Source organism: Marmota marmota, unplaced genomic scaffold (genome assembly GCF_001458135.2).
Source record: "Marmota marmota marmota unplaced genomic scaffold, marMar, whole genome shotgun sequence".
NCBI lineage: Eukaryota > Metazoa > Chordata > Mammalia > Rodentia > Sciuridae > Marmota > Marmota marmota.
In genome coordinates, this window is record NW_026000005.1 from 8,068,076 (window position 1) to 8,095,037 (window position 26,962).

Below are 26,962 nucleotides of genomic sequence, written 5' to 3' on the forward strand. Positions count from 1 at the left end.
TTTTTTTTTTTTTTTTTTTTTTTTTTTTTTTTTTTTTGTATTTTCTCTTTAATATTTATAGGTGGAGAGGGCATACACATATATAAATAGATGGCAAGTTGTCATAATATGCTCTGTTAGCATTTTAAAGTACAGTAAGGAAAAAGGGAAGGAGAGACAAATTTTAAACTATTATGGGACTGATTTCCCAACTGTTTATTTCTTTGATTTTTTTTTTTTTTATCAGCATAGTTTTAGAACCTACATAAATGGTGGTGACTAGAAAGGAATAAGGAGAATTTTATATTTCTGTTTGTCTCTAAATATAAGGCTAGCTGGTAGAACTTAAGGAAATAGAAACTAAGATTTTGATTTATATTTTCTCACATATTCACCATGATAGTTATTTCCCCAACTACTACTATTTTTATTTTAAAAAATTAATTATAAAAGATTCCAAACAAATAAATACCTAGGTACTTAATTGTTAAGATTAATCCAGTATTAGCCTTTGTTATATTTGCTTCACATTTCTTTCGCCCTCATTTTTAAAAATATTTTAGTTCATAGACCTTTATTTTATTCATTTATTTATACGTGGTGCTGAGAATCAAACCCAGTGCCTCATACATGCTAGGCAAATGCTCTACCACTGAGTCACCACCCCAGCCCCAGCCCCTTTCTCCTTCATTTTTAAGAAATGAAATTAAAGATGGAATCAAGCCCCATTCTCATTCCATTTCTATCCTTACCCAGAATTAATAACTGTCCTGAAATGGGTGTCAATCTTTTTTGTGTTTAAAAATTATAATAGCTGTCATATACATTATTATAGTTTGGATCTGGAATGTGCCCCAAAGGCTTCTGTATTGAAAGCTTGTATTATGCAGCAGTATTTAATATTTATTTTTTAGTTATCAGCGGACACAACATCTTTGTATGTGGTGCTGAGGATCGAACCTGGGCCGCATGCATGCCAGGCGAGCGAGCTACCGCTTGAGCCACATCCCCATCCCAATGCATCGGTATTTAAAGGAGGGACTTTTGGCAAATGATTGGAAATTGAGGGTGCTAACCTCACTAGTGGACTAATCCACTGATGGATTCATTGAATGGATTTTTTGGGGAAGTGGCAGAAACTGCAGTAGATGGGTCTAGTTGGAGGAAGTAGGTCACTGGAGACCTGACCCGAAAGGATCCATGGCTCCTTGTTCCCTTTCTCTCCCTGCTTCCTGGCCACAACGATGTGAGCAGCTTTGCTGTGTCATTTTCTTCTGTCCTGAGGTACTGCCTCATCACAGGACCAGAAACAAAATTAAGCATTTTAATTGATATTTTTACATAACATTTTGTTATATAAATAAGCCACTCTGATAGACTACAGTTAAATTTTATTTATTTTTTTTATTATGCAGGAAGCTTGATCCATCTAGTAGGTGTCTCTTTTTAGATGTGTAGAAGAATTTATCTAGGGTTCATAAAAAGAAATGGGATGCTGGCTTGTATGGGGTATACATTTTTAGTGTTTCTATGTTTCTATATGTGTCCAAATAGCTTTCAAAAGTAGTGGAAAGAGCTGGGATTGTAGCTCAGTTGTAGAGCGCCTTCCTAGTATGTGTGAGGCACTGGGTTCGATTCTCAGCACCGCTTATAAATAAATAAGATCTATCAACAACTAAACAATTAAAAAAAAAGTAGTGGTAAATTTTGTATTTTCTGGTTGGAGGTAACTGCACAGTATATTCTCCCCATTATTCCTCTTCCATTTTTCTTTTGTGTGAGTTATCTTTTTAGTTCTTTCTTTCTTTTGAATAGAAATATTTTAGTTTATATGTTTTGTACGTTGCTTTTTCTAGTATCTGACTTGCTTTTAATGTTGCTTTTTAGAATCTTGTGGCAGCATTTTTTACATTTTAATTTAGCAATATTTACTAATCATCACATTCACCTATTTAGTTTAATACTTCCTTATCTAATCTGATGTAACAACGAAACAACTATCTCAGAACTTGATTCTAAAACTGTTTCTGCAGAACTTGATTCTAAAACTGTTTCTGTTCATAATTAAATCTTTACCTATTTGGAATTTATTTTTGTATAAAGTTGTTTTAGTCAGCTTTTTTACTGCTGTGACTGAAAGACCTAACATGAACAATTTTCGAAGAGGAGAAATTTACTTGGGTGCTCACAGTTTCAGAGGTGTCAATCCATAGACAGCAGGCTCCATTCTTTGGGGTTCGAAGTGAGGCAGAACGTCATGGCAGAAGAGTGTGGTGTAAGGAAATGGCTTGCCACATACAAAATATATACCCCAAAGGCATGCCCCCAATGACCCACCTCCTCTAGCCACGCCCTATCTGCCTTCAACCCACACTCAGTTAATCCTATCAGGGGATTAATTCACTGATTGGATTAAGGCTTTTATGACCAAATGATTTCTTCTCTAAACCTTCTTGAATTGTCTCATCCATGAGCTTTTAGCAGACACCTAATATCTAAACCATAGCAAAAGTGTAAGATAGAAACATAATGAAATGATTTAAATCCTTGAAAAAAAAATTAAATGCAGATTTCCAGGTCTTGCTGCCCACTAATCTGATCTTGGATTGGGGCCCAGTAACCTGCTCCATTGTTGATTTCAATATTGGGTCAAGGATTTCCCCTTAGAAGAATGTAGACCAGGTTCATTCCCCAGATACTTAACAAGATTATCTTTAACATGAAATCTAACTTGCTTACAGAAGAAAACAACAACAACAAAAATACAACTTTAAAAACTTTGCATGTTGTTTTTCTAGTTCTGAAAAAGCTTTGAGAAATATTGGAATATTTAAAAGCATACATGCTTTTTAAATCCTCAATATAATTGTTGCATCATTTCTGTTTAAATATGTATTATATTCTTTTAAATTATGTATGAAGTAATATTGTCTTAGAAGCATTCAAAATGAAAAGGATCTATAAGGCAAATGATTTCATGTCATACATAGTATTGGTGTGAGAGATTTAATTCTAGGCTTGGAAGAATGTTTGCAAATTATTTAGTAATGTAGGAAATACTGTATTCAGTGTCTGCTAAGGCCTGGAACAACACAGTGTGTGTCATAGAATGAGACTATCATACCTGAAAAAATAAAACTGAATTATTATTTATTTGCTGATAGGGAGAGCTCTGCTGGTCAGGCAGTCTTTCTTGTGGATTATAATATAGGTTTTTTTTTTTTTTGAGGAAGCATTGAATATTGGGACTGGAGGATTTCCCATGGTGATGGTAGGAATATGTTGGCTGTGGAAGCTGCCTTCTCATGGGAGACTGGTTGGATTGGTACTCAGAAGCAGATCACTGTAATGAGTACATTCATGATTGGCTTATGCTTAGGGGTGCTGGTCACTGATTGGTTGTCTTACTGAGACAGGTTCCCAATGATTGGTTAACCAACTTTCAAACATTTCCAGTGATTCCAAGGCCGCAGGATTGTCATATATTGATGAAGAATATTAAAGCTCTTTTTTTTTGGTTGTTGTTATTACAATGGTTAGAGAACAATCCCTATCTTGGGAGTGTAGGAATTTCTTTTCTTGTATGTAGCATACTTTGAATTGACACCTTCAAAAATTAGATTATTATATAGTTTCTTCAGAGCAACTTATATTTAGATTTGGGGGTGGAAAAAGACTATATTACTTGGTATTTAATAAATTTGCTCCAATACACCTTGGGGTATTATTTGAGTTAGCAAAAACAACTATGTGAAAGTCCATCTAATATTCTAGAATCTTCTTATTGGTTGCTGTCACATCATGGGGTGCCCCAATTTTTCAACTTGAGAAGGGATATTTTTATTTGACAAGGCACTGTCTTCCTGACTGTCTAGGAATGAGATGTTGAGCAAATTACTTGTCATTTTTTTTCTATACCTTTATTTTTATGTGGTGCTGAGGATCGAACCCAGTGCCTCACACATGTTAGGCAAGCTCTCTGCCTTTAAGCCACAATCCCAGCCCCTATTTGTCATTTTTAAATTGGGAAGAATGGTGCCTAAGATGTTTGAGACTTAAAATGACCTAATATATGAGATTACCTAGAACATAATGACTCATCAGGCAAGAGTGTTATAATCCACCCTAGTGCTAACATTTCTTATGTATTTAATATTTGTTGAATACATAAAATTTCTTATTTAACTAGACTTTTTTTTCTCTCCAGTTCATCCCAGATCAATTAAATTGATGTTTAAATAAGAGATTAATATTGTTGCCTAAAAAAAATAATAAAAACAAATCACATGTTTTGGTAACTCACAAATGTGAATCATTTATCAAAATTTGCTCTAAGACTTTTTAGTAAATACCAACATTCCCATTCCATTATATCATAAACGGTATTTTATGTAAAATATTTTATTGAGGTTTAGTTACATAGAAATAGTGTTTCTATAGACTTCCTTAAAATGAAAGAAAAATTTCCAGAAGAGTCAAATTATTCACACTAACATAAGTGCTAATTTTTCTGAGGGGGCCCTTGGAAGTGTCAAAACATCCTTTCAAAAATATCAGGAGATGTATGTTCAAAAGTTATAAATACTTATAAGTATGGAATAATAATACCAAAATCTAGTAATATATACTTTGGGGCTAAGTGCTGTTCTGTGTACATTGATGATGTTATTTCATATAATTCTGTCATTACTCTTCTGAGGCATATTTGTTAGGTGCTGTCATTGCCCAAATTTTACCTATGAAATTCAAACAGATTGTATAACTTGCCACAATGACCCAGGTAATGGGGATGGTCCTTGGTTAGAACTTTGGCTGTTTGGCTCTTGCCGTAGACAATAGAGCCTTTCTATAAGAGAATGACAGAGTTTATCCACAAAATTAGCAGTGGTAATTAAAACAATCTATCCCTTTCTTGTTTGAAAAAATGTGAACCATGAAATGTGATGATATCCCTATCAATACTTAGAATACCTTAGTTCGTGGGAGTCTGTTGGATGAATTCCCACATAGAGTATTTGTGTGAATATGGGATTTTTAATTTTTGGAGTATAAGGAGAGATCATATTGATTAACTAGATTCTCAATAGCATTAAAGATTAAAGAATTACTGTTGTGCTATAAGATGGAGAGAGAATTTAAATGGTGTTATGTCAGAGTCACTGGGATGAGCAAACTTTGAAAGATCATTTGTGTTTTCTTTCTAACACAGTGGATGACTGTATCATTATAGGGGCTTTTGCTCAGATGCTGCTTCTACCTTTCATGCTCCTCCCTCCTTTCCTTGCCGTAGTGAGGCTTTCCTACCTGCAGTTCCTGTTCTCTGCTGTTTTAGACCTTGGTGTCTTTGCTTGCCAGCCTAGAACTCTGTACTGTCTGGAGAGACTGCTAGTTAAGGTGAGGAGAGACTTTGTGGCATCTGCTTTCATTTTTATGAGGAGTCATTCTGGATCCTGCTGGTCTGGCTTTTTTGTCCTTGCTATGTGTTTCCACAGCACTTGAGTCAACTGAAGCACAGTCTGCTCAGTTGAAATGGCCTATTGATTTGACTTTGGCCTCCCATTAGACTATCTAGCTCATAGATTAGAGATTATTGTTATTTTATTTTTTCTGTTTGACCATCAGAGACAATCTGTCACCTTGCTGGACATTTCGGTAATATTTATTTATTGAGTAATATTACAGTTGGTTTTCTAGTTGTTAAAGCACAAAACTATCAGCACATTTTAAATTTCAATATTTCATCAGTTGCCAGATCCTAAATGATTTTTTTTTGTCTGATTCTTCTCTGTTGCTGCTTTTGCTCTAATCTTGACTTTATTTGCTTCTAAACTATTTCAGTAGCTACCTCCAGTGTCTCACTAGTGAGTTCATTTTACAAATTGCTCCCATAGAAGTCCTTTTATAAAAGGAAGATCTTGTCATGCACTGATCGACCTTCATTGCATCGGTGGTGGAATGAATCCAGTCATCTCCCATTGCTCCCAGACTAATTTATCTTTATTGCTACATCTGGCTGTCATTACACTAACACCACATTTCTTTTCCTTTTTTCAATTTTAAAACCTTGGTAATCTTTCTCATGTTGTTATTTTTTTTTTTTTCCTGATATGTCCTTGCCTAAACTCTAGATTTTGAAAATGCGTTCTTCCAACTTCAATCTTAACTAATTCCTAACGGAAAATATAACAAATTTCCTCAGAATTAATACTTTCTTTTTTTGTATACCCATTAACACTATGTTAGTCTCATTTTTAAAATATGCTCTTTCCAGTAGATTTTTAACTTCTTTAGGCTTGAAATCAGGGAAGAGTAAATATACTAAAATGCATGAAAATTTTAATGTAGGTACTGACAAGGTATTGAATAAACAGAAGCTGTTGTGATATATGCTTCTGCTGGACTTTGCACCTTCTTAATGCCTGATCAGCCTCAATAAATGTTTGCTGGAGTAAATTTAATGGCTGTTTTATCTTTTGAGACTATTGAGGTGCTACCAATGGGCTTTCCTTTCATACAAAATATGTACAACATAAGCATTGTGTCATACCTGCTTTGTTATTTTAAGATCTTTCGATTTAATATTTTTCATTGAAGAAATAAGTTTAAGAATGGTTACTTTTCTTAAATTTCAGCACATTTTAAATTTCAATATTGCATCAGTTGCCAGATCCTAAACAAATTTTTATTTATTTATTTATTTTTGTCTGATTCTTCTCTCTTGCTGCTTTTAACACTGGCAGTGTCTGCCAATATAGGATACTGTTCCTGCTGGGTTAACATCTCAGGCACACCCTGTTCTTATGGCACCTGGGTCTCTATTTACTTGTCAGTGCTCCTTTCATATATCAAATTACAGGGAAAAATGCTACATTATACTAAGGTGTTCAAGAAACACTAGGGAGAATTCTGAGACACCTTCTGTTTAAACCTAACCACACTCTCAGCATAGGGGTCTCAATCATCTGCTTAAATGAAATGCTGACAGCAGGTTTTAGACCCTTTCTAAATGACGTGCTGAAGTGTGTGTCTGGCAGTTTCTAAGTAAGTTCCATTTTCTCTTTCATTGATTTAAACATATTTTGCATGCAGATAGAATAAGGAGAGAACACTTTGGTAAAAGGGAAAAATGAATGTTTTATTAAGTCCTTTCCACTTTATTTTACTGTGAATGAAGTATGTGAATTCACCCATGGAATTGCAAAACAACAAAAGAATATCTATTGGGTTCTCATTGTCCTTTGTCAGGCTTTTGTTTGTCTATTTGATTTTCTTCCTAAGGGCTTTCTCAACTTATCAAGAGGGTGTTATGAAAAAAAAAAATAAAACAACTAGCAATGTTGTGAATGAAAGGTAAGTTAAAGGAAAACAGAAAGAACTTTCAGTAAAGCTTTAAAATCATTCTCACATTCACTCCCCAGGGAGACGGGAGTAACCACATGGATAAATTGACTAGGGTAAAATAAAATAGGAATACTTTCCTCTTTACCGTATGAATTGGTCACATTCTGGAAAGCATTTTAGCAATACATGTCAAGAAGCTCTTAACAGTTTATGCCTTTGACCTATTATATCTCAGTGGTTCTTGGCCTTGGACAGTCACCAAAATCATCTGGGACCTTTTAAAAATACAATTCCCTGGACCCCATCTGCAGTGATTCTGACATAATTAGACTGGGTTGGGGCCAGGGAGCACAGCAGAAGTCCCCAGGTTAGTCTAACATGTGATCAGGATTCAACACTGCTGTCCTCAGCCAAGAGAATTGAGTATTCTGGAGAAGGTAACAATAGTAACATGTTATAGGAATTGCTAATTTTGAGTTTTTGGAAGATTCTCATTCAACATTTCACTTTTTACTCATTCAATCAGTCATGCATCCAGAAAATAGTTAAGTAAGTGCATATTTATGATACTAGACTTTTTCAAATAAAAAGAACATTTCCGGAATGTTCTTACTAAGGCAATAAAGTGAATAGTTCATTAAAAGTTCATATGTAACATATTTCTCATTTAACTTTGTTAACCAGTATAATTTAATTGTATAGTCTGAACTCTCAAACATTTTATCTGTAATTTTCTTGGCATTCATTATGAATCTCTCCAACTGATTCATGTTTGTATTTGAAGGCAACTGATTTTTATCTCTCAGTGATTAGTATAGATATTGTATGTAGTAGGTGCTTAATGAAAGTGTGGACAATAAAGACTGCACAAACAGAGACTTCTAACTTTTTTGGTTCTGTTTCCTTAGTGCCCTAGTAAGTTTCTTATTTTTCTTATTAAAAAAAAACTTTTAATAACCTAGTAGTCAAATAACACATATTTGCTGTTACTTGATGTGATGCGTGTGTCAAGCACTGTATGACCATCAACTTTTTGTAAGATTGAATCCTGCCACTCTCATTTCCTGTTCATATTTCATTTTAATATAGTGTTTGCTTGCTCTCAGAGCAGTCGCTGAAAACCCAACTTCACAAAAATGTGATGCCATTGAATTGAGTATTATTTTCTAACGTTGAGATTGAAAATTCTCTTGAGTTTGTGTGGTGTCCAGCAAATGTTAGTATCATTGTGTTTGCTTGAAAAATTTAAAAATATCTTTTGGCATTCCTGTGAGTTTGTTTTCATTTTGGTGACTTTGAGAATAGTTTGGAAACTGGCCTCCAATCTTAGGCATGTGATTATTTTTTTATTTTTAGAAAAGGCATTTACACTATTTATAATTTTTTGTTGTTCAAGTGATTCAGTTAGATATGATTGCCAAACATCTGTGTACATTCTGAGAGAAAACTAGCTACACTATTTCTTTTCAGCATTAAGATGTGGAACCACTAAAAATGGGTACTTAAAAGAAGAAAAAAACTAAATTCAAGGCACTGTGCTAATATGTATTTTTAAGTATCACATTCTTTGAGACCAACATTATTTTTTTGTTACATTTTTACATTTTTCAAACATTAAATGTGTTTGAAATTTGAATGCAGCTTATGCCAATGATAAAGAAAACACTGCTATAGAATACAGGGGACTGGGAATTTAGAGATGTCAAGCTTAGGGCAAAGTTTTCTTGGCATGTGGTGCAGATCACTGGTCTTTGCATTTGGAAGACAGACTCACCTTAAAGCTCATTCTGCTAAATGGGTTAAACCATGGACTGGAGTAAGCACTTCTTTTGTGACCCCAGGTTCTCTGGTTTAGAGTTATGTAATCAAAACAGATTCATACTTTACAATTATTTGCTGTTTGGAGATATTGCATCCTTTTTAGAAACTTTGAGAGAAAATTGTTAGGTGGGGGGATAGTTTTTGAGTAACATTTAGTTTTAGAAGCTAAATCCTTTTTCAGGGTGTTAATTATGCAAATAGCAATCACTTGATTCTCCTTTTGGCCTGGAGATGATATTGTTCTCTCTGGTCTATCCATCAATTACACTAAATTGGGCATACTTAAGGACACTGTGTCACTGTGTTGCAAAGGAGTCTAGAGTACTTGTATTCAATTCAAGTAATTCACTCTTAATTCATCCCCAAGGGGGCATTGTACCCTAGCTAAGAAAATTAACCAGACTTACATTGTTAGATTCATGAGAGGTAACATTCAGTAATTGTTGATTCCCCAAAGGTCTTTTTGTCTTTGCCACATATTCTATCGTCAGTATATTTGAAATACCTAAGGGGAAAATGTACTATTCAGAGATTCCTGGTGAATGACTCCTTTTAAATAGCAGTTTATTAAGAAACTTAAGTCTAGCACTAGCTCCCCACCCCCAGCTGTACTGCTTGTTCTCATTTTATTGCTAGCTTCAACTTTGGTTCCAATGTTTTTTCAATTATTTAAAATCATGTAGTAGTTAATTGATAAAATGTAATCACATTTGTTTTTCTATGGAAAGCAACAACAGTTCTCCTAATTTTGTATTTTGAAGTCATTTCTCAAAATCACAAGAGTTAATAATCTTCTTAAAGTTGCTGAAGGAAGTGGTAAAGAATTTAAAAATTTGCACTTTGCTAAAGTACTTAACTTATAGATAGTCTGTGCACAGAAATGGTGGCATATGCAGTGTTTTTCCTTGTTATACCCCCTGCTTAAGGCTTATATACCTCATTTTACATACTTACATCCTTCCTTTCAATCATTAAATGGTTCTGAATCAAGTGGTCCCAACTGATGGCACTAGAGAAAGGACTTCATTTATTAATTCACTTATTCATTCATTAGAAAATGAGTCTTGATGGTTGAGGCTATCACAGTAAATGAAAAAGCTCATGACCTTGCAGAGTTATCATTCTAGTTGGGGAGACAGAAAATGATCATAATGAGTCAAGTATACATGTGTAAAGAAGATAATGTGGAAGTAATTATGGAAAAATAGATCAGAGCATGAGGAGAGTGTTAATATAGCAGGTCTGGTTGCTCAGTTTTTGTGTGTCATGAAGCCTGGAACCATGATTGTCCTCAGCTAGCTCCTTGGGAAGTAGCCCTGGATGTGTTCTTACGTTATTAATTGATGATGATGATGATTTATATGTCTGGAGCAATAGGGCATCTTTTCAGCGTGTTAAGACTTCTCAGGATTATTTAGCAAGTTTATGATATGCTCCTGGTACTTATGCAGGATCTGGTGTTTCTACTATGAGTTGCTGTATAACAAAAATGTCTTATGACTGCCTTGGACCCTAAGACTTGATTGGCCTTCCTTCCACAGAGACACTTTACATGTGTACCTGTAACTTATAACGAGAGAAAACGTGGTCTGTAATCCCAGAATGAGAAGGACTCAGAATCCTATGCTGATCTCTGAGAACTTTGCCATTCATATCTTTCTCCTGTTTTATTCTTTACAATTTGCTGTAATAAACGTTGGCTGTGGGTATAACCTGTCATCCAGTCATGAGATCTTTTGGTGAATCACCACTTGACGGTAGTCTGGGACTTCTGAAACACAGGGTAAAGGGCTTGGGAGAATAAGAATCATGAGAAGTATCATTTTGACAGACTTTAGGAGATGAGGGCATAAACCATTTATATACTTAAGAGAATAGAATTCTAGGAAAAAGTAACAGCTTGTGTGAAGACCCAAAGTGGGAGCATGACTGGCATGTTCAGGGAAGTTTAAGGAGGCTACAGTGGATCAGCATGAGTCAGGGTAAAGAAGGGGAAATAAGCCCAGAGAGACAGTGGGGCACATCATCAGACAAGGACATTCATTCTTAGGGTAGATGATGTGAGTTAGTATATGCTTGTTGGATGAATTGGTAAATTCCTCTCCTTCCTCTAGTAAGGAATAGCTGTTTTTCATGTTTTCTCAGTTTACTTATTTCTGTCTTTTTTTTTTTCAATCTTATTCATAACTGGATTGGTCTTTTTTCAGTCTTTACATTTTTTTTTTCTGAATTAATTCAGATGAAAAGGCTCACTACTTCCCCTCTCTCTTCATTTGTGATGCCAACATCACCCTGACCTTAGGTGAACACTCTGCTTGAGTTGAGCCCTGTTAGTTCAAAGGAAGAGGAAGGCCAGTTCCCCCAGCATCCCCTCCCACTCTGGAGAAGGCCTCGGTGCAGAGCGGATGACTGAGCTGTCTTAAGGATGGTTGATAGAGTTCCCAGATTTCAGAGGGCTACCCTATTCACAGTTCTCCCACGTGCCTTCAAAACTCAATTTCATAAATCACTATAACCATAAAAAACATCTACTTTGGTCTCCACAAAAGAACCCTTTTCTATACTTTATTTTGACTGAGGTATCTAGTACTTCCATAGCAGCCATGACTAATGCTTTTTCAAATACCTTAATTAACAAAATGTTTTTTAGTTTCCTGATGCTCTGTATTCTGTGACTTCACATACAGTATACTTAACAAACCTGTGTTAAATAGTGCTGGGATTGTAGTTCAGTGGTAGAGTGCTCATCTCACATGTGGAAGGCACTGGGTTCAATCCTCAGCACCACAAAAATAAAATAAAGATATGGTGTCCATCTGCAACCCAAAACATATTAAACAACAACAACAACAAGAAAAAACCTGTGTTAGATACATTCGTAAGTAATTTCGTAAGTTATTAAAAGCAGGGTGAAAAATTGGGAAGAAAAAAAGTTGGGATGAGAAATGCCTGTGCAGCGAGCCTGGACAGTATGTTGTAGGACCTTGAATCAGATTATTTATTTTCACTGAGGAAAAGGACCCTTTGGGTAGGCAAGAAGCATCTGGGTCCTGCCGCAGTCTGGCTGGGCACAATCAGGAGCCACTTGTCAAAAGAAACTAACTTTATTTTTAGAACCACACACGCCAAACAAAACAGCCTCTCAGGAAAAACCCTCAGAGCCCCAACTGTCACCACCAGCTTTCCACAAGCCTCTTTCTCCAACAACAAGCCTCTCTCTCCCACAAGCCTCTCTCTACCTCCCACAATCCTCCTGCTCTTGAGGCCGATTGGCTGGGTCACATGGGCGGAGCCAAAAAAGTCCCCCAATGAGCAGCTCCGTGGTCTGAAAGGGCAGGGAAACAGCCCAATGAGCATCACCGCAGAGGAGCCAATCAGCTAGATGTTGCTGGGGCCGCTGTGAGCCAATCATCAGCTGGCAGCTGGAAGTTTGCTGGGGGCCCCTTCGGCTGTGGCTCTCAACATCTCCCCCTCTCTGTTTAAACAACAAGCATGTGGCTTAGGGACCGTGCCTGCCTTAGGTTATCCAATAGTACATATGGTCCTTACCCGTTAGGTTGGTACCATTGCAATTGGATCTTACCCGTCATTGACTACCAGTCCAGTATACAGCCACACCTGTGAAGAGGTCTTTGTACCAGCAGGGGGGTGAGGTTCTATGCCTCACCTCTGTTGGCCCCCAAATTTTAGCTGGACAATCATGACAAGCAGAAGGGAGGAAGATACACCAAGCCAATTGACGGCTCCTTTTGGAAAAATTGTACCACCGATGACATCATCAGCAAAAATACCCCAACACTACCACAAGTCGCTGCACCAACAAATAGTTCACAATGCATACAGGTGAGTTCACAATGTGTCCAGGCAAGTTCTGCAAGCAGTTCAGTGATGGCTATTGTAGAAGCTGTAGATTGGTTTTATCTTTGACTTCACCAGCACTGGGATGAAGATAGGAATTCTGGCAATAATGGCTAAAGAAAAAATTATGTAACATTACAGAAGGCACTAAAAGAAAACAATTTTCTTAACAATTTACATTATCTTTAAGAGAATTATTAAATATAATGAAAAGGAAAGGTGAAAGTAAACAAACAGATCTGTTAACCTTCTTTTGTGTTCACATATTAAAACAATCTTTAACAGCTGTTTACCCAATTAAATTAAACCATTTAAATCACGTGAATTAAAAAAAAATATTTGGATCCATTTTATCATGAGCGCTCATCATATATGATATATGGACATACATACATTCAAACATATAACACAAAACACAAGTGTGCACACATAATATAATACATACAACACATAACATTATAGTAAAGGCCTTATAACTTTTTACAGGTGAAATCTCCATTGCAATGTTTAAAAACTCTATAGTCAAAAAATAGAACTGATCAGCAAAACATTAACCTAGGTCTGTATGAGCTCAAAAAACAAAATAGAACTTCATGATATGGCAAAGGGCAATAATAAAATAGATATTGAAAAAAGCATCCTGGTTCTGTTGCAGATGTAAGAATAGCCAAACTGGAGTTTTGGATATCAGTTGTTATGGATTTGAGCCAAATCATCTTCTTTTTGGTCTGTAGAAATCGCTTTAGTTAATCTTTCTGGAATCCAAATCGGCTGCTGTTCTCCCTGTGGAAACACATAAACAGACCCCCGACTCCAGACAATCACTGGGTCAGGACCTTGGTTAATCTCTCTGGAATCCAAATCGGCTGCTGTTCTCCCTGTGGAAACACACAAACAGACCCCCGACTCCAGACAATTACTGGGTCAGGACCTTTCCATTGTCCTGTTAGAATATCCTTCCAAAGTACCTTGGGCTTATGTACATTTTTTGGACACATATGCCTTTCCGCAGCACTAAGTCCTGATGAATCCAAATTTAAAAAGTTTAGAGTAAAAAGGGTTATTTTAAGTTTATCTTTGGGGAATATATACCCCTTCCCAATTCCTTCTTTTTGCTTTAATAAGTACATTTTAATAGTTTGATGAGCTCTTTCAACTATGCCTTGTCCCTGTGGATTGTATGGGATTCCTGTTATATGAGTAATGCCAAATGTTGAGCAAAATTGTTTAAAAGAGGTAGAAGTATAACCAGGGGCATTATCTGTTTTTAACTGTTTTGGAACACCCACAGTGGCAAAATTTTGTAAGCAATGAGCTATAACATCTTTAGTTTTTTCTCCGGCATGAAGGGAGCCCATCAAAAATCCAGAAGAAGTATCAACTGTAACATGCAAATATTTTAATTTTCCAAATTCTGGCAAGTGTGTGACGTCCATCTGCCAAATATGGTTAGGTATCAATCCTCTAGGATTGACTCCAAGATTAACTTGTGGTAAAAAGGTCACACAATTTTGACATTGTTTTATTATTTGTCTAGCTTGTTCCTTAGTTATTTTAAAACGCTTTTGTAAAGTATTAGCATTGACATGGAACTTTTTATGAAAATTTATAGCTTCTTCTAGTGTAGAGAAAATATGTATGTCATGTGTAGTTTTATCTGCTAAATCATTGCCCAAACTAAGGGCTCCAGGCAATCCTGTATGTGCCCTGATATGTCCTATAAAGAATGGATCTTTTCTGTCCCAGATTAGACTTTGTATAGTGGAAAGCAAAGAGAAAACAGTAGAAGAAGGGGAAATCCTACCAGCATCTTCAAGAGATACTATAGCATTAACTACATACTGACTATCAGAAAATAAATTAAATACAGAATCTTTAAACATCACAAAAGCTTGTAAAACTGCATTAAGCTCTACCTTTTGAGCTGATTGTTTGGGTACTAAAAATGTAAAAGTTTGATCAGGGGTAACTACTGCTGCTGTACCATTATTTGACCCATCAGTGAATATATTTGGAGCATTCATGATAGGTGTTTTTCTTGTCATTTTTGGAAAAATTACAGGATGCAATGACCAAAAAGACAATAAAGGATTAGATGGTAAGTGGTTATCAAATGAAACATTAGATTTGCACATGATTATTGCCCAAGTATTTAACTCATTAGCTAACTCATCAATTTGATTCATAGTATATGGAGTAATAATTTTATTGGGAGAAATTCCAAACACTCCCTTTGCTGCTTTTATTCCTTTGAGTATTAATTGTCCTACAGCCTCAGGATACCTAGTAAGAATAGTGTTAGGAGAATAAGATAAATGTATCCATAATAATGGACCTTCTTGCCAAAATACTCCTGTAGGAATATTTTTTGTTGGTAGTACAATAAATAATAAAGGCAAACTTATATCAATTCTATCCAAATGCATATTTTCCATATATGTTTCAATGATTTTTAATGCCTTTCTTGCTTCAGGCGTTAACATTCGGGGTGAATTTGGATCTGATGGACCTTTTAGGATATCAAATAAAGGTCCCAACTCTCCTGTTGGTATACCTAAATAAGGCCTTATCCAATTTATGTCTCCTAATAACTTTTGAAAGTCATTAAGTGATTTGAGTTGATCTACTCGTATTTGAATTTTTGGTGGACGGACCATGGTTGAGGATAATAGAACTCCTAAATAATTAATTGGAAAATTTAATTGTACTTTATCTATTGCTATCTCTAGATTATAATTTTTTAATAAGTTTGTAAGTGTGGCATAACATTCTAGCAATGTGTTTTTATCTTTGTGTGCTAATAATACATCATCCATATAGTGAAATATTTGTAGTTCAGGATTTTGATTTCTAAGTGGCTGGATTACTTTGTTAACATAAATTTGACACATAGTTGGGCTGTTAGCCATCCCTTGAGGGAGTACTTTCCATTCATATCTCTGATCAGGACCTTCATGATTCAGTGCAGGGATAGTAAATGCAAAACGTGGACTATCCTCAGGATGAATTGGAATTGAAAAAAAACAATCTTTAATATCTATAACTAAAACATACCAGGTTTTTGGCAAAGCAGACAATTGAGGAATCCCTGATTGAGCAGGTCCCATAATAACCATCTCATTATTAATGGCTCTTAAATCTTGCAATAATCTCCATTTACCAGATTTCTTTTTGATGACAAAAATGGGAGTATTATGGGGAGATACAGAAGGTTGTATATGTCCTTCTGCTAATTGTTGTTTGACCAGGTCATGGGCTGCTTGTATCTTTTCTTTAGTCAGGGGCCACTGAGGAACCCATACTGGTCTTTCTGATTTCCAAGTAATTTTTATTGTCTCAGTGGCCCTTTCTGAAAATCCAACCCATGTCTGTCTGTTCCTTGATCTATTTGTATTGGTGCTGCTATACCTTGTTCTTGTTTTTCTAATCTTTTTCCTTTCCTAAAACCTTGTCTAGTCATAATAGTGGGTGCATTTTGGTTGATGTTATTTGTTAATGTCAAACCTAATTGATCTAGGACATCTCGTCCCCATAAATTTACGGGAAGATGATCCAATACATATGGCTGTATAGTTCCTTCACATCCTTCAGGATCCTTCCAATCTAATACCATTGCACTTCTATGGGGATTAGTCGCCACTCCTAGGCCTCGAAGCGTTTGAGTGGCTTGTTGTAATGGCCAATGTTTTGGCCATTCTTGACGAGAGATGATGCTAAGGTCTGCACCTGTATCCAGTAGCCCATTAAATTCATGTCCTTGAATATTTAGTTTTAGCATGGGGCGAGAATCTAAATTTAAAGAAAGCATAGCCCAATCTACACCTGTGGAGCCTAATCCCTTGGAACCTCTTTCTACAGTACGACTGGAAAATTTATCATGTAGGCTGGGTATTATTAGTAACTGTGCTATTCTATCTCCTGGTGAAATTACTGATATACCCTTTGGAGAACTGGCTATAATTTTTATTTCACCTTCATAATCGGGATCAATTACCCCAGGACTTATCATAAGTCCTTTTAGAGTAGAAGAGCTGCGTCCCAATAATAAGCCTACTGTTCCTTTGGGAAGAGGTCCTTTCACCCCTGTGGGAATGATTTGAACTCCCATCTCTGGAGTTAGTACTGCTCTGGCGGAGGCGCAGATGTCCAACCCTGCGCTCCCTCTGGTTTGTCTGATGAGGGATCTGATGGACAATGTGTCCTGGGCACTACCCTGATGGGGTTGCTGGGTTCCTCCAGTGCTCCGTATATTTGTGGTTTTGGGCCCCGGAGCATTGGGCCCCCCTGTCCATTTTTTGGCAATGGAGCCCGATGCCTTTCTCCACGATATCGTGGATAAACACCTGGTCCTTGTTCGTTTTTTGATAATGGAGTACCCTCTATGGTGGTTTGAGAACGGCATTCATTAGCCCAATGTCTCCCTCTACGGCATCGTGGGCAAATACCTGGTATTCTACTCCTTTGATACCTAGTTTTGTTAAACCCTCCTCCAATGGGGCAATTCCTTTTAAAATGTCCTGTTTGTTCACAATTGTAGCATGTTCTTGGCCTGGCATCTAAAGCCTGTTTTACTGCAGCTGCCACAATTTGCCCTTGTTCATTAATGTCTCTGGCATCTAAAGCCTGTTTTACTGCAGCTGCCACGACTTGCTCTTGTTCATTAATGTCTCTACATAATTTAATATATGTGTTTAAATCTTCATGTTTCCATGGTCTAATGATATCTCTGCACCAACGATTCGCTTGCTCATAAGCCAGGTGTTTTAGTAATGGCATTGCTTGTTCTGTATTCCCAAAAACTCTGGTAGCTGTTTGAATAAGCCTATCTACAAATTCAGCATAAGGTTCATTAGCTCCTTGTATTACCTTAGATAATTGACCTTGTAAACCTCCATGTCCTTGTAAAGTCTTCCATGCCTTAATTGCATCTGCAGCAATTTGTGCGTATACACCAGGATCATATGCAATTTGTTGCTGCTGATCCTCATAAGGTCCCTTTCCTAACAACATATCTAGATTTCTCTGAGGATAACCAGCTGCTGCATTTCGCCTAGCCGTCTCCTTGCAAAATTCCTCATTGGCAACCTTCCATAACAGGTATTGTCCTCCATTTAGCACAGCTTTACACATATTAGCCCAATCTGCTGGCGTCATGTTCAAGTTGTTAATGGATTCGACCATGCTTACAGTGAAGGGTGCTTGAGGACCATAGGTTGTTACAGCCTCTTTTAGCTGCTTCACTGTTTTGAAATTTAAAACTTGGTAAAATCGCTGCCCTCCTGCCTCAAATACAGGGCATGTTAATATTTGAGATCTTGTCTCAGGATCCCAACTATCAACTGCGGGGGTTGGGGACCTCCCAGCATATGGAGGTGGCCTTGTTAGTTGGACACTTACGTCCTCTGGTGATAGAAAGGTGTTAGTAGCAGTCTCCTGTTGTAACTTTCCCCCTGATGGCTTTTTCTGTTTTACACTTTCTTTCTCTGTCTGACTAGCTTGAGAGGCCTTCTCTTTTACTTGAATCTTTTCCTCTGTCTGACTAACTTGAGAGACCTTCTCTTTTACTTGAATCATTATGTCTTCTTCTTCCTCTACCATTGTCTGAACTGAAGGCTTTGGACTAAGCAAACAAGATATGAACGTCCACAATGGCAATGTGCCAACTGGCAGAGTCCCTGGGCTTTTCTTTTCTATTCTTTTTAAATCTTCACCATGATGGTTCCATTGTGATATATTTAACAACTCCTCCTTAAAAAGCCATGGGCTACATTTTTGTATTGTATCAACGTATGCCCTGATTGTTCTTGATTTTACTGAGATGCCTCCTTCCTCTAACAATTTACTTAACACTCTTTCAGTTTGTTTTTTACTAATTTCTGATCCCGTATTTCTACTATAATACAACCCAACAAGATAACGCCTAACAAAACTGAAACAGAGTGAAACAAAATTGGAACAACACAAAATCATTATAATAGCCTCCTGAAATGTCCATCCGTCCTTTCTCCCTATCTGTTCCTCAGATGCAAATAGTTTTTCCTCAGATGTGAGCGGTTTTTCTTCCGTCTCACTCATCTCCAGGGACAGGCAACTTAAAACAAAAGTGAAGCAAAACAAAAGAGGAATCTTAAAATGGCTACCCATCCTCTCGCCCTGCCCTCAGGGGTGAGCAGTTTACCTTATCACTTACCCTCAGTCGCTCCCTGTACAGGCCACCAAATGCCGCAGTTTGGCTGGGCACAATCAGGAGCCACTTGTCAAAAGAAACTAACTTTATTTTTAGAACCACACACGCCAAACAAAACAGCCTCTCAGGAAAAACCCTCAGAGCCCCAACTGCCACCACCGGCTTTCCACAAGCCTCTTTCTCCAACAACAAGCCTCTCTCTCCCACAAGCCTCTCTCCACCTCCCACAATCCTCCTGCTCTTGAGGCCGATTGGCTGGGTCACGTGGGCGGAGCCAAAAAAGTCCCCCAATGAGCAGCTCCGTGGTCTGAAAGGGCAGGGAAACAGCCCAATGAGCATCACCACAGAGGAGCCAATCAGCTAGATGTTGCTGGGGCCGCTGTGAGCCAATCATCAGCCAGCAGCTGGAAGTTTGCTGGCAGCTGGAAGTTTGCTGGGGCCCCTTCGGCTGTGGCTCTCAACAGGGTCCAAATACTAATGGCTCAGTGCTCGCATTTGTTCCTTTTCAGTTGTCTGTCATTGTGCTAGTTCTTAAATTATAAAGACTCTTTTATGTTACCATTTCATTAGTTTTGATGAACCACACTTACTCAAGCCTTCAGTTCTAATGAGGAAAATGTGTATTTTATTTGTTCCATAGTATTTTTCGCCTTTGGAGAAAATGTCAAATCAAAGAGAATAGGGACATAATCTTTGAAATGAATAATAGTTTACTGCAAATAAATGTTTTCTCCTCAAACATGCACACTATTTTTTTTTTTTTTTTTTTAACTCCAAAGCCAAAAAGAATTTTGGATCCAGTTCTGGGACTTAAGTAAAGAAAAGGAATCTTTTCTACTTGGGTTTTTGTTTTTTTAAATTCAGCACCCTTTGTTCCTTTAAAAGGAGGCTTGTGTGTCCCTATTTGAAATGCTGTTAAGATTAAACTGTTTAAGTCCTTTCCCTCTCTGCTTTACAGAATGCATAATTATAAGGTCCTCTCTTTTCATAATCTCTTTTGCTGTTCTTGGCTCTTCTCTAAACCTTCAGCTTTCATTCCAATTAAATAAGGAAATTATACTAGTACCCTGAGACAAAGACCTCTGGAACTCCTTTTTTTTTTTTTTTTTTTTTTGGTATTGGTTTCTAATAATAAGGATAAAATTTAATCTTCACTGTGATTGTTTTCCTTATATTTATTTAAGAAATTTTGTTATTATGCATTCTCTAGTTAAAATGTCCAGGCTAGATGGCTCAAGAAAAAGAAAGAAAAGTTGTATTAATTTCCCAAATCAAGAGAAATCTTAACGTGTATTTATTTTTGTGATTATTGTAGTAAAGTAAAATATTTTCACTGGCAACTGTGGGAATAAACTCATGATTTTGCACATCATACTGGCACTGTAAAGCTGCCTGTAATTTCAGATGGCTCCTGGGCAAATCCTACAGTGGTCATTTTCTCCCAGAGACGAGACTGGTCATTTCTGATGTTCTCCGTTCTCCTCCCTCTCCATTTCTCCTTTCATTCACTCTTTCTCTCCTCATCTTCATCTCCTTCCCTGTCTCTTTTTCTCTTCTGTATTTATTTGTCATCCCTTATTGAACTCTGGCAAAACACAGGGCTGAGTTTAAAACACTGTTGTTTTTCAAGAAGCTTTCTCTATGGAGAGAAAAGACAAACACGGAAAAAAGCAAAACACACCCCTGGCAGGTCTTTGAATTTGAGATCTGAACTAAAAATGTACGTACAACCAGAGAAGTGAAAAATTCTGCTCCTTTTGTGTATAGTGAATTAAAGAGCTTTCTACTGTCATGTATAACTGATTGTCTATTTTTTGTTATTGTTGTTCCAATCTCCCTGTTCAGAAAACCAGCATGGACCAATTCCATAGTAGATATTAGATCCATATTTTTGGATACTTATAGGAATTATGCATATTCTAAACTAGTGTCTAAATCTCATAGATTATGTTAGATACTATAAAAAGTTCTTATGTGTGTTTCAACATTACTTTTTAAACTCCTTTACTGTTAGAATTTATGCAGTGTTTTTTTTTTTTTTTTTCCATGAATAAATTGTCCTCAAGGCAAGACTGTGTTCTGTTAATCAGACTGTAGGTCTGACCCAAGGTAGGTAGTCATTAAATATTTGTTAGTGAATTCATGGAAGTAATATTTCTAATTATTCTGAGAAAAATACATTATTCAGCTATATTTTTGTGCTCTTCATTTTTCCTAGTTCTCATTAGAGTACTTAAAATTTAGTAAAGACTTTTGAATTTATTTCATCAAACTATTTATTTACTTATTTTTAGAAATTTGACCCGTGGTCTGTTTATCTGTTTATGAAAGCTTCCATTTTAGCATTTTATTCCTATAGAGATAAAAAGTTGTAGTATGTTCCTAAAGAGGAAAAAAAGTTCTATTTATGTTGTAAGCATCTACAATAATCTCATTATTAAGTGATTATTGAGATGCTTGCAACACAAATAGGAAAGAAGTTAAATTTTTATAGCAGAAATCTGAAAATGAGGTTGTTTCTCCATATGTGCAGTTGTAACCTACACAATGATAACAGCATAATAGTTTGATGTCAGATTCTCTTGAAAAGAGGTGGGGTTATAATGTTATCAGTCCATCCCAAATAAAGATATAGCTGTCACCCAAGTATATAGTTAGCAGTATTTTTAAAAATCCTTTCTAAACTTTGAGTTTTGACTTATTTTTTTAAATAACAAAATCATTATAGTCTTGGTTCTGATACACATATAAAATAAATTCCTTTATACCTACTTATTCATTATTGTTCAAATATTAGTGATTCTAACTACATAATAATGTTTCTTCTAATCATGTGATAAATAGTAACCAGCAACCAAAGGACCTAGCTCATTGATATGTATTTTATTTTTACTCAACATTTAAATTATATGTTTCCTAAGGGTGCAATTGAAATCATTTGATATTGGACCATTTTTAAACCAAGGGTGACATATTGAAAAGAAGATTTTGTGGGCAAAACATAATGATTATAATTAAGTGACAGAGAAAATAATATGTTCATAAAAAGCTGAAATACACAATGGAGCAGAGTAGGTAGATTATGGAGACAATTGCATTTCTGGTTGAAATCACATGTTTAATCATGGAATCTGCCCAGTCTAAATGTCAAAGTACTTTTGTTGGAGGAGAAAACTAGTAAAGAAATTATTGTGGATATATATTGCTTATGGCTGCTAGTGGTATTTGCATGATCAAACTGTTGACACCACAAAAGTCAGAAGCATCCTATTTAAGATATGAGCACGTAATTCTTATAATTTTCCTTTCTATTTGAAGGATAAAGTGAGGTTCATGTCTCGTTAATTGCTTTGACCAAGGTTTGTTTATTTTTTTCATGCTTCTTTAGCTGTGCCTTGCACTGGGGTGAGTGATAAACCAGGTTCCAGGATGGGGAAAAGAGACTCAGAGATAGTAAATGAGCACTTCCTTCTCAGAATTGATTGAGGGAAAATGAGTGCACTAGTAAGTATGCTGAGAGCAAGTCAGTGAGAGAGTGTGGAGCACAGACAGTGGGATGTGGACTAGGAAGAACTTGTGAACTCTGCAGCTTTAGCCTCAATTTCCTTGCTTTAACGTTGGAAAATGTCTTGCAGGTTTGTTAGGATGAAATTGGTTAACATATGTAATATTCAGCCTTGGGCCTGATATCTGTGTGTGTCTCACATAAAATGTGTGTGTATGTGTCGGTCTCTCCTGCTTTTATGGTGTCCATGGGATTGGGGAGGAAACAATTTCAGGACAGAAGCTAGTTATCTTTTTCCAAGCTGAACTAGAAAGGACCCTGGTGGTCCATCTCCCATTAGGCACTGTCTCCTGAACCATCAAAGGTACAGCTACAGGGGATCCCATCAGAGAGGGAGAGTATTTTCGATAATCAAAATTTGACCTTTGTAAAATTTTTTTCTAAATATATTTTCTCATAAAATTTGCAACATTGTATGTTAAAAAAAATAAAATCATACATTCTGGATCAGGAAACCTTTAAAAAACATTTTATGAATCAAACACAGCTTCAGATTGTCAGGAGTTGAGTGTGGTTTATTTTGGCAACTGTATTTTTTCAAGGATGAAACAGATGGAGCATGTAGTTATTTTGTGAATTTAACTGAGGTTTTTACCACACTTGGGGAATTTGAGATTCCAAAGATTGAGAATTTTTGAAATTGATATTTGAAACAAATTGATTAATAAATTCCCCATGGAATCTCATTTCTTGATATGCTGTCAAAGAAGCCATTTTAAGCACATTTGTTTTGAATAACACAATTATCAAATTTAAATAAGGAGTGCTAATTAACTTTTAGTTATTTTCCCCTTAACTTTCAGTTATGTCCAACCTCTCTCTCAACTGATTTGTCATGGTTTTTATTTTTTTTTAAGTTCTTCAGCTGTCATTGTTTTATGATAAAAATAGTTACAAATCAATATTAATGTAGATAAAAGTAAAATAATTTTTTTTAATTCTACCACAATGAAGAAAAATGGATTACTCTTCCTAAATGCAAATAAATCCAGTTAGAGCTCTAATACCCCAAACTGAATACCTTTTTTATGCATTATAATTCTTATTACACATATACAGCACAATTTTTCATATCTCTCTTTGTATATAAAGTATGTTGACACCAATTCATGTCTTCATACATGTACTTTGGATAATGATGTCTATCACATTCCATCATCCTTGCTAACCCCATGCCCGGTCCCTTCCCCTCCAGCCCCTCTGCCTTATCTAGAGTTGTCTATTCCTCCCATGCTCCCCCTCCCTACCTCATTATGAGTCAGCCTCCTTATGTCAAAGAAAAGCATTTAATATTATCCTTCCTTTCTTTTACTTTCTCTTAGAAAAGTGAGTGGCCTGCTAATAAAATACACTGTATATAGCATTTAAGGCACTTGCTTGAGGAACAAGCACCAGGAACTGACTGTTGCTACAGTAAGTAAAGGGACTTCACAGGAAGGATTATGGTGGAGCTCACAGATTTGCCAGAGGACTGCACAACCCAGTCTCTGGTAGGAGAGGACCAGGGCAGAGCGCAAAGCATAATGGTAGGATCTTGTGGCCTTTCTAGGATATTCAACTCTAGAACCATCAGCCTCTGTGTGTCTTTATTCACATTTTGAGGTCCTGAGAGTCTCTGTCTAGGCAGTCTGTATTAGCGGGGTACTTTATGCAAGTGGCTCAGTAAATTTTGACTAGAGGATTAGGGGATGGGTGGCTGGGTACTGTACTCTGTACTCAACAGTTCTTTGTACCTGATGAACCTTTTCAACTGTTCATCATGTCATCTACAATACAACACTTTATTTTTTACCCAAGAGTTTTATTTCCCATTTAATTTGAGGCCATAGGTTGTTATAAGTGTGTATGTGTGTTGCTAGGAGACATTTTGTTTTTTCTTATAAATTGATGTCAGATAAGAATTGAAACTCTCAGTGATGATCATGATCCTATGTTCTTTGGGTTAATTTTAGTAATGTGACCCTAAACCTCAGTGTTATAAGGTACAAAGATAGCTTTGGAGTTCTTGGTGGTTTTGGGAAGCTTGCTTAACCTGTCTTAATCCTCATGTCTTCATTGGCAGAATGAACTTAATATATTTTACAAAGGAATATTGAGATTTTTTGTGATAATATGTATAAAAGGCTTTGTACCAGAAATGTATATGTATTCCCAGTTCTTTATATATGATTTTAAATTATTACATGGTTTTAGTTAATGAGTTGCATTTATATGATGGAAAAAAATTGTTGAGGACCAGATGACATTAAGACCCAAAGTTCAACTGATCTTTTTAGTACCAGACATTCCTAAATTTATTTTTCCATTATTTTTATTATTTTTGGTAGTTTTGGAGGTCAAACTCAGGATCTCACACAAGCGAGGCAAGCACTCTACTAAAAATCTAAAAAGTAATGATAGTAATGACTACTCACAAATAATCTGACTTCCCACATGGCTAGTATTAAAAATGTGAAAGAAAACAGAATTGTGGATATCTTTCATTTTTCAACATTTTGTCTTGAAATTCTTCCTTAGATTTACTTGTATATAGTCATACATTTCTTGATGGCAAGAATGTTCTGAGAAATGCATCATCCGGTGATTTTGTCATTGTGTGAACATTATAGAATGTACTCACACAAACCGCTGGACAGAGTAGATGTGAGATAGTCTACTGTCAGCATAACATGACACACTATCTCACAAAAGACTTTCTAAGTCAAAGGAGTATATTCTAAAATAATGTAAATAGCATAGTAAATACATAAGCCAGAAACATAGTTGCTTGTTACCTGTCATCAAGCATTACGTATTGTACACAATTGTATGTGATATGCTTTTATAGCATTGGCAGCACAGATGGTTTGTTTCCAACAGCATATCCACAAACACACAAGGAAAGCCTTGTACTCTGACATTATGATGGCCATGTTGTCCATAAATAATAGGAGTTCTTCACCTGTATTACAATCTGAGAAGCCCACTGGCATTCATGTAGCTAGCTCATGACCAAAACGTCACTGTGGAGTACAGGACTGTATGTGAGACTGGCTGTCTTGGAAATTAGCAAGGCCTCACACAGACTGATGGATCCTTAGTTTAAGGACTGATGGATTCCTTCTCTTACATTTTCTCAATCAATTCTTCTCCTCCCCACCCTCCAAACTGAGGCTAGTATTGCTTGAAAGCACATAATCAGACAGTGCAGTGGCTTAGGAGCACAAGTTTTGTGCAGGGTGCGGTGATGCACACCTGTAAACCCAGTGGCCCAGGAGGCATAGGAGGATTGCGAGTTCAAAGCCAGCCTCAGCAACAGTGAGGCCCTAAGCAATTCAGTAAGACCCTGTCTCTAAATAAAATACAAAAAATAAAGCTGGGGATATGGCTCAGTGTTCAAGTGCTCCTGAGTTCAGTCCCTGCCACCCCCCACCAAAAAAAAAAAAAAAAAAAAAAAAAAAAGCACAAGCTTTGAGGAGAGCAGTCCTGAGTTTATGCCTGTCCCATCTGCAGTGGGTTAGCTGTGGCCAGTAGTCGGACCTCTCTGTTACCAATATATGTAAGAAGGAAGAAAACAACACTGTCTCTCTAGTGAGGGTTTGTAAAGGATCAGAGCTAATTTTTTTTTTTTTTTAACTTTCTTCATTGTACCTTCCCTAGGATTGAGTGGTTATTAATTGGTTCTGTTTGTACTTAGAATGCCTATTATTCAAAAGCAATTTAAAGTCCTGTGTATTTTAACAAAGAATAGACAAGGCTTAGTGGCCTTTTTAAAATTAATATCATGGCATAGTCAACATTGACTAGGATATGTTTATCTAACATGCTTTTCTTGGCTAAAAGAAAAAATGTTAGGTGAAAATCAGTTTATGCAGATATAGAGCAAAATAGTTAATCCTTAAAAGATATTTCTTAACTTGGAATGGAACCACCATTTGACCCAGCTACCCCACTTGTTGGTTTATACCCAAAGGACTTAAAATCAGCATACTACAGTAATACAGTCACATCAATGTTTATAGCAGCTCAATTCACAATAGCTAAGCTATGGAACAAACCTAGGTGCCCTTCAACAGATGAATGGATAAAGAAACTGTGGTATATATACACAATGGAGTATTACTCAGCATTAAAAGAGAATAAAATTATGGCATTTGCAGGTAAATAGGTGGAATTGGAGAATATTATGCTAAGCAGAATAAGCCAATCCCAAAAAATCAAAGGCCAAATGT

The 26,962-nt window shown here is 36.4% G+C and overlaps 1 protein-coding gene across 1 annotated transcript in view; it reads left to right on the forward strand.

Annotated features, from left to right (window-relative positions):
- Window positions 1-26,962, forward strand: part of Fam171b (family with sequence similarity 171 member B) — a 69,637-nt gene that overhangs the window by 17,350 nt on the left and 25,325 nt on the right. The window lies entirely within an intron of this gene.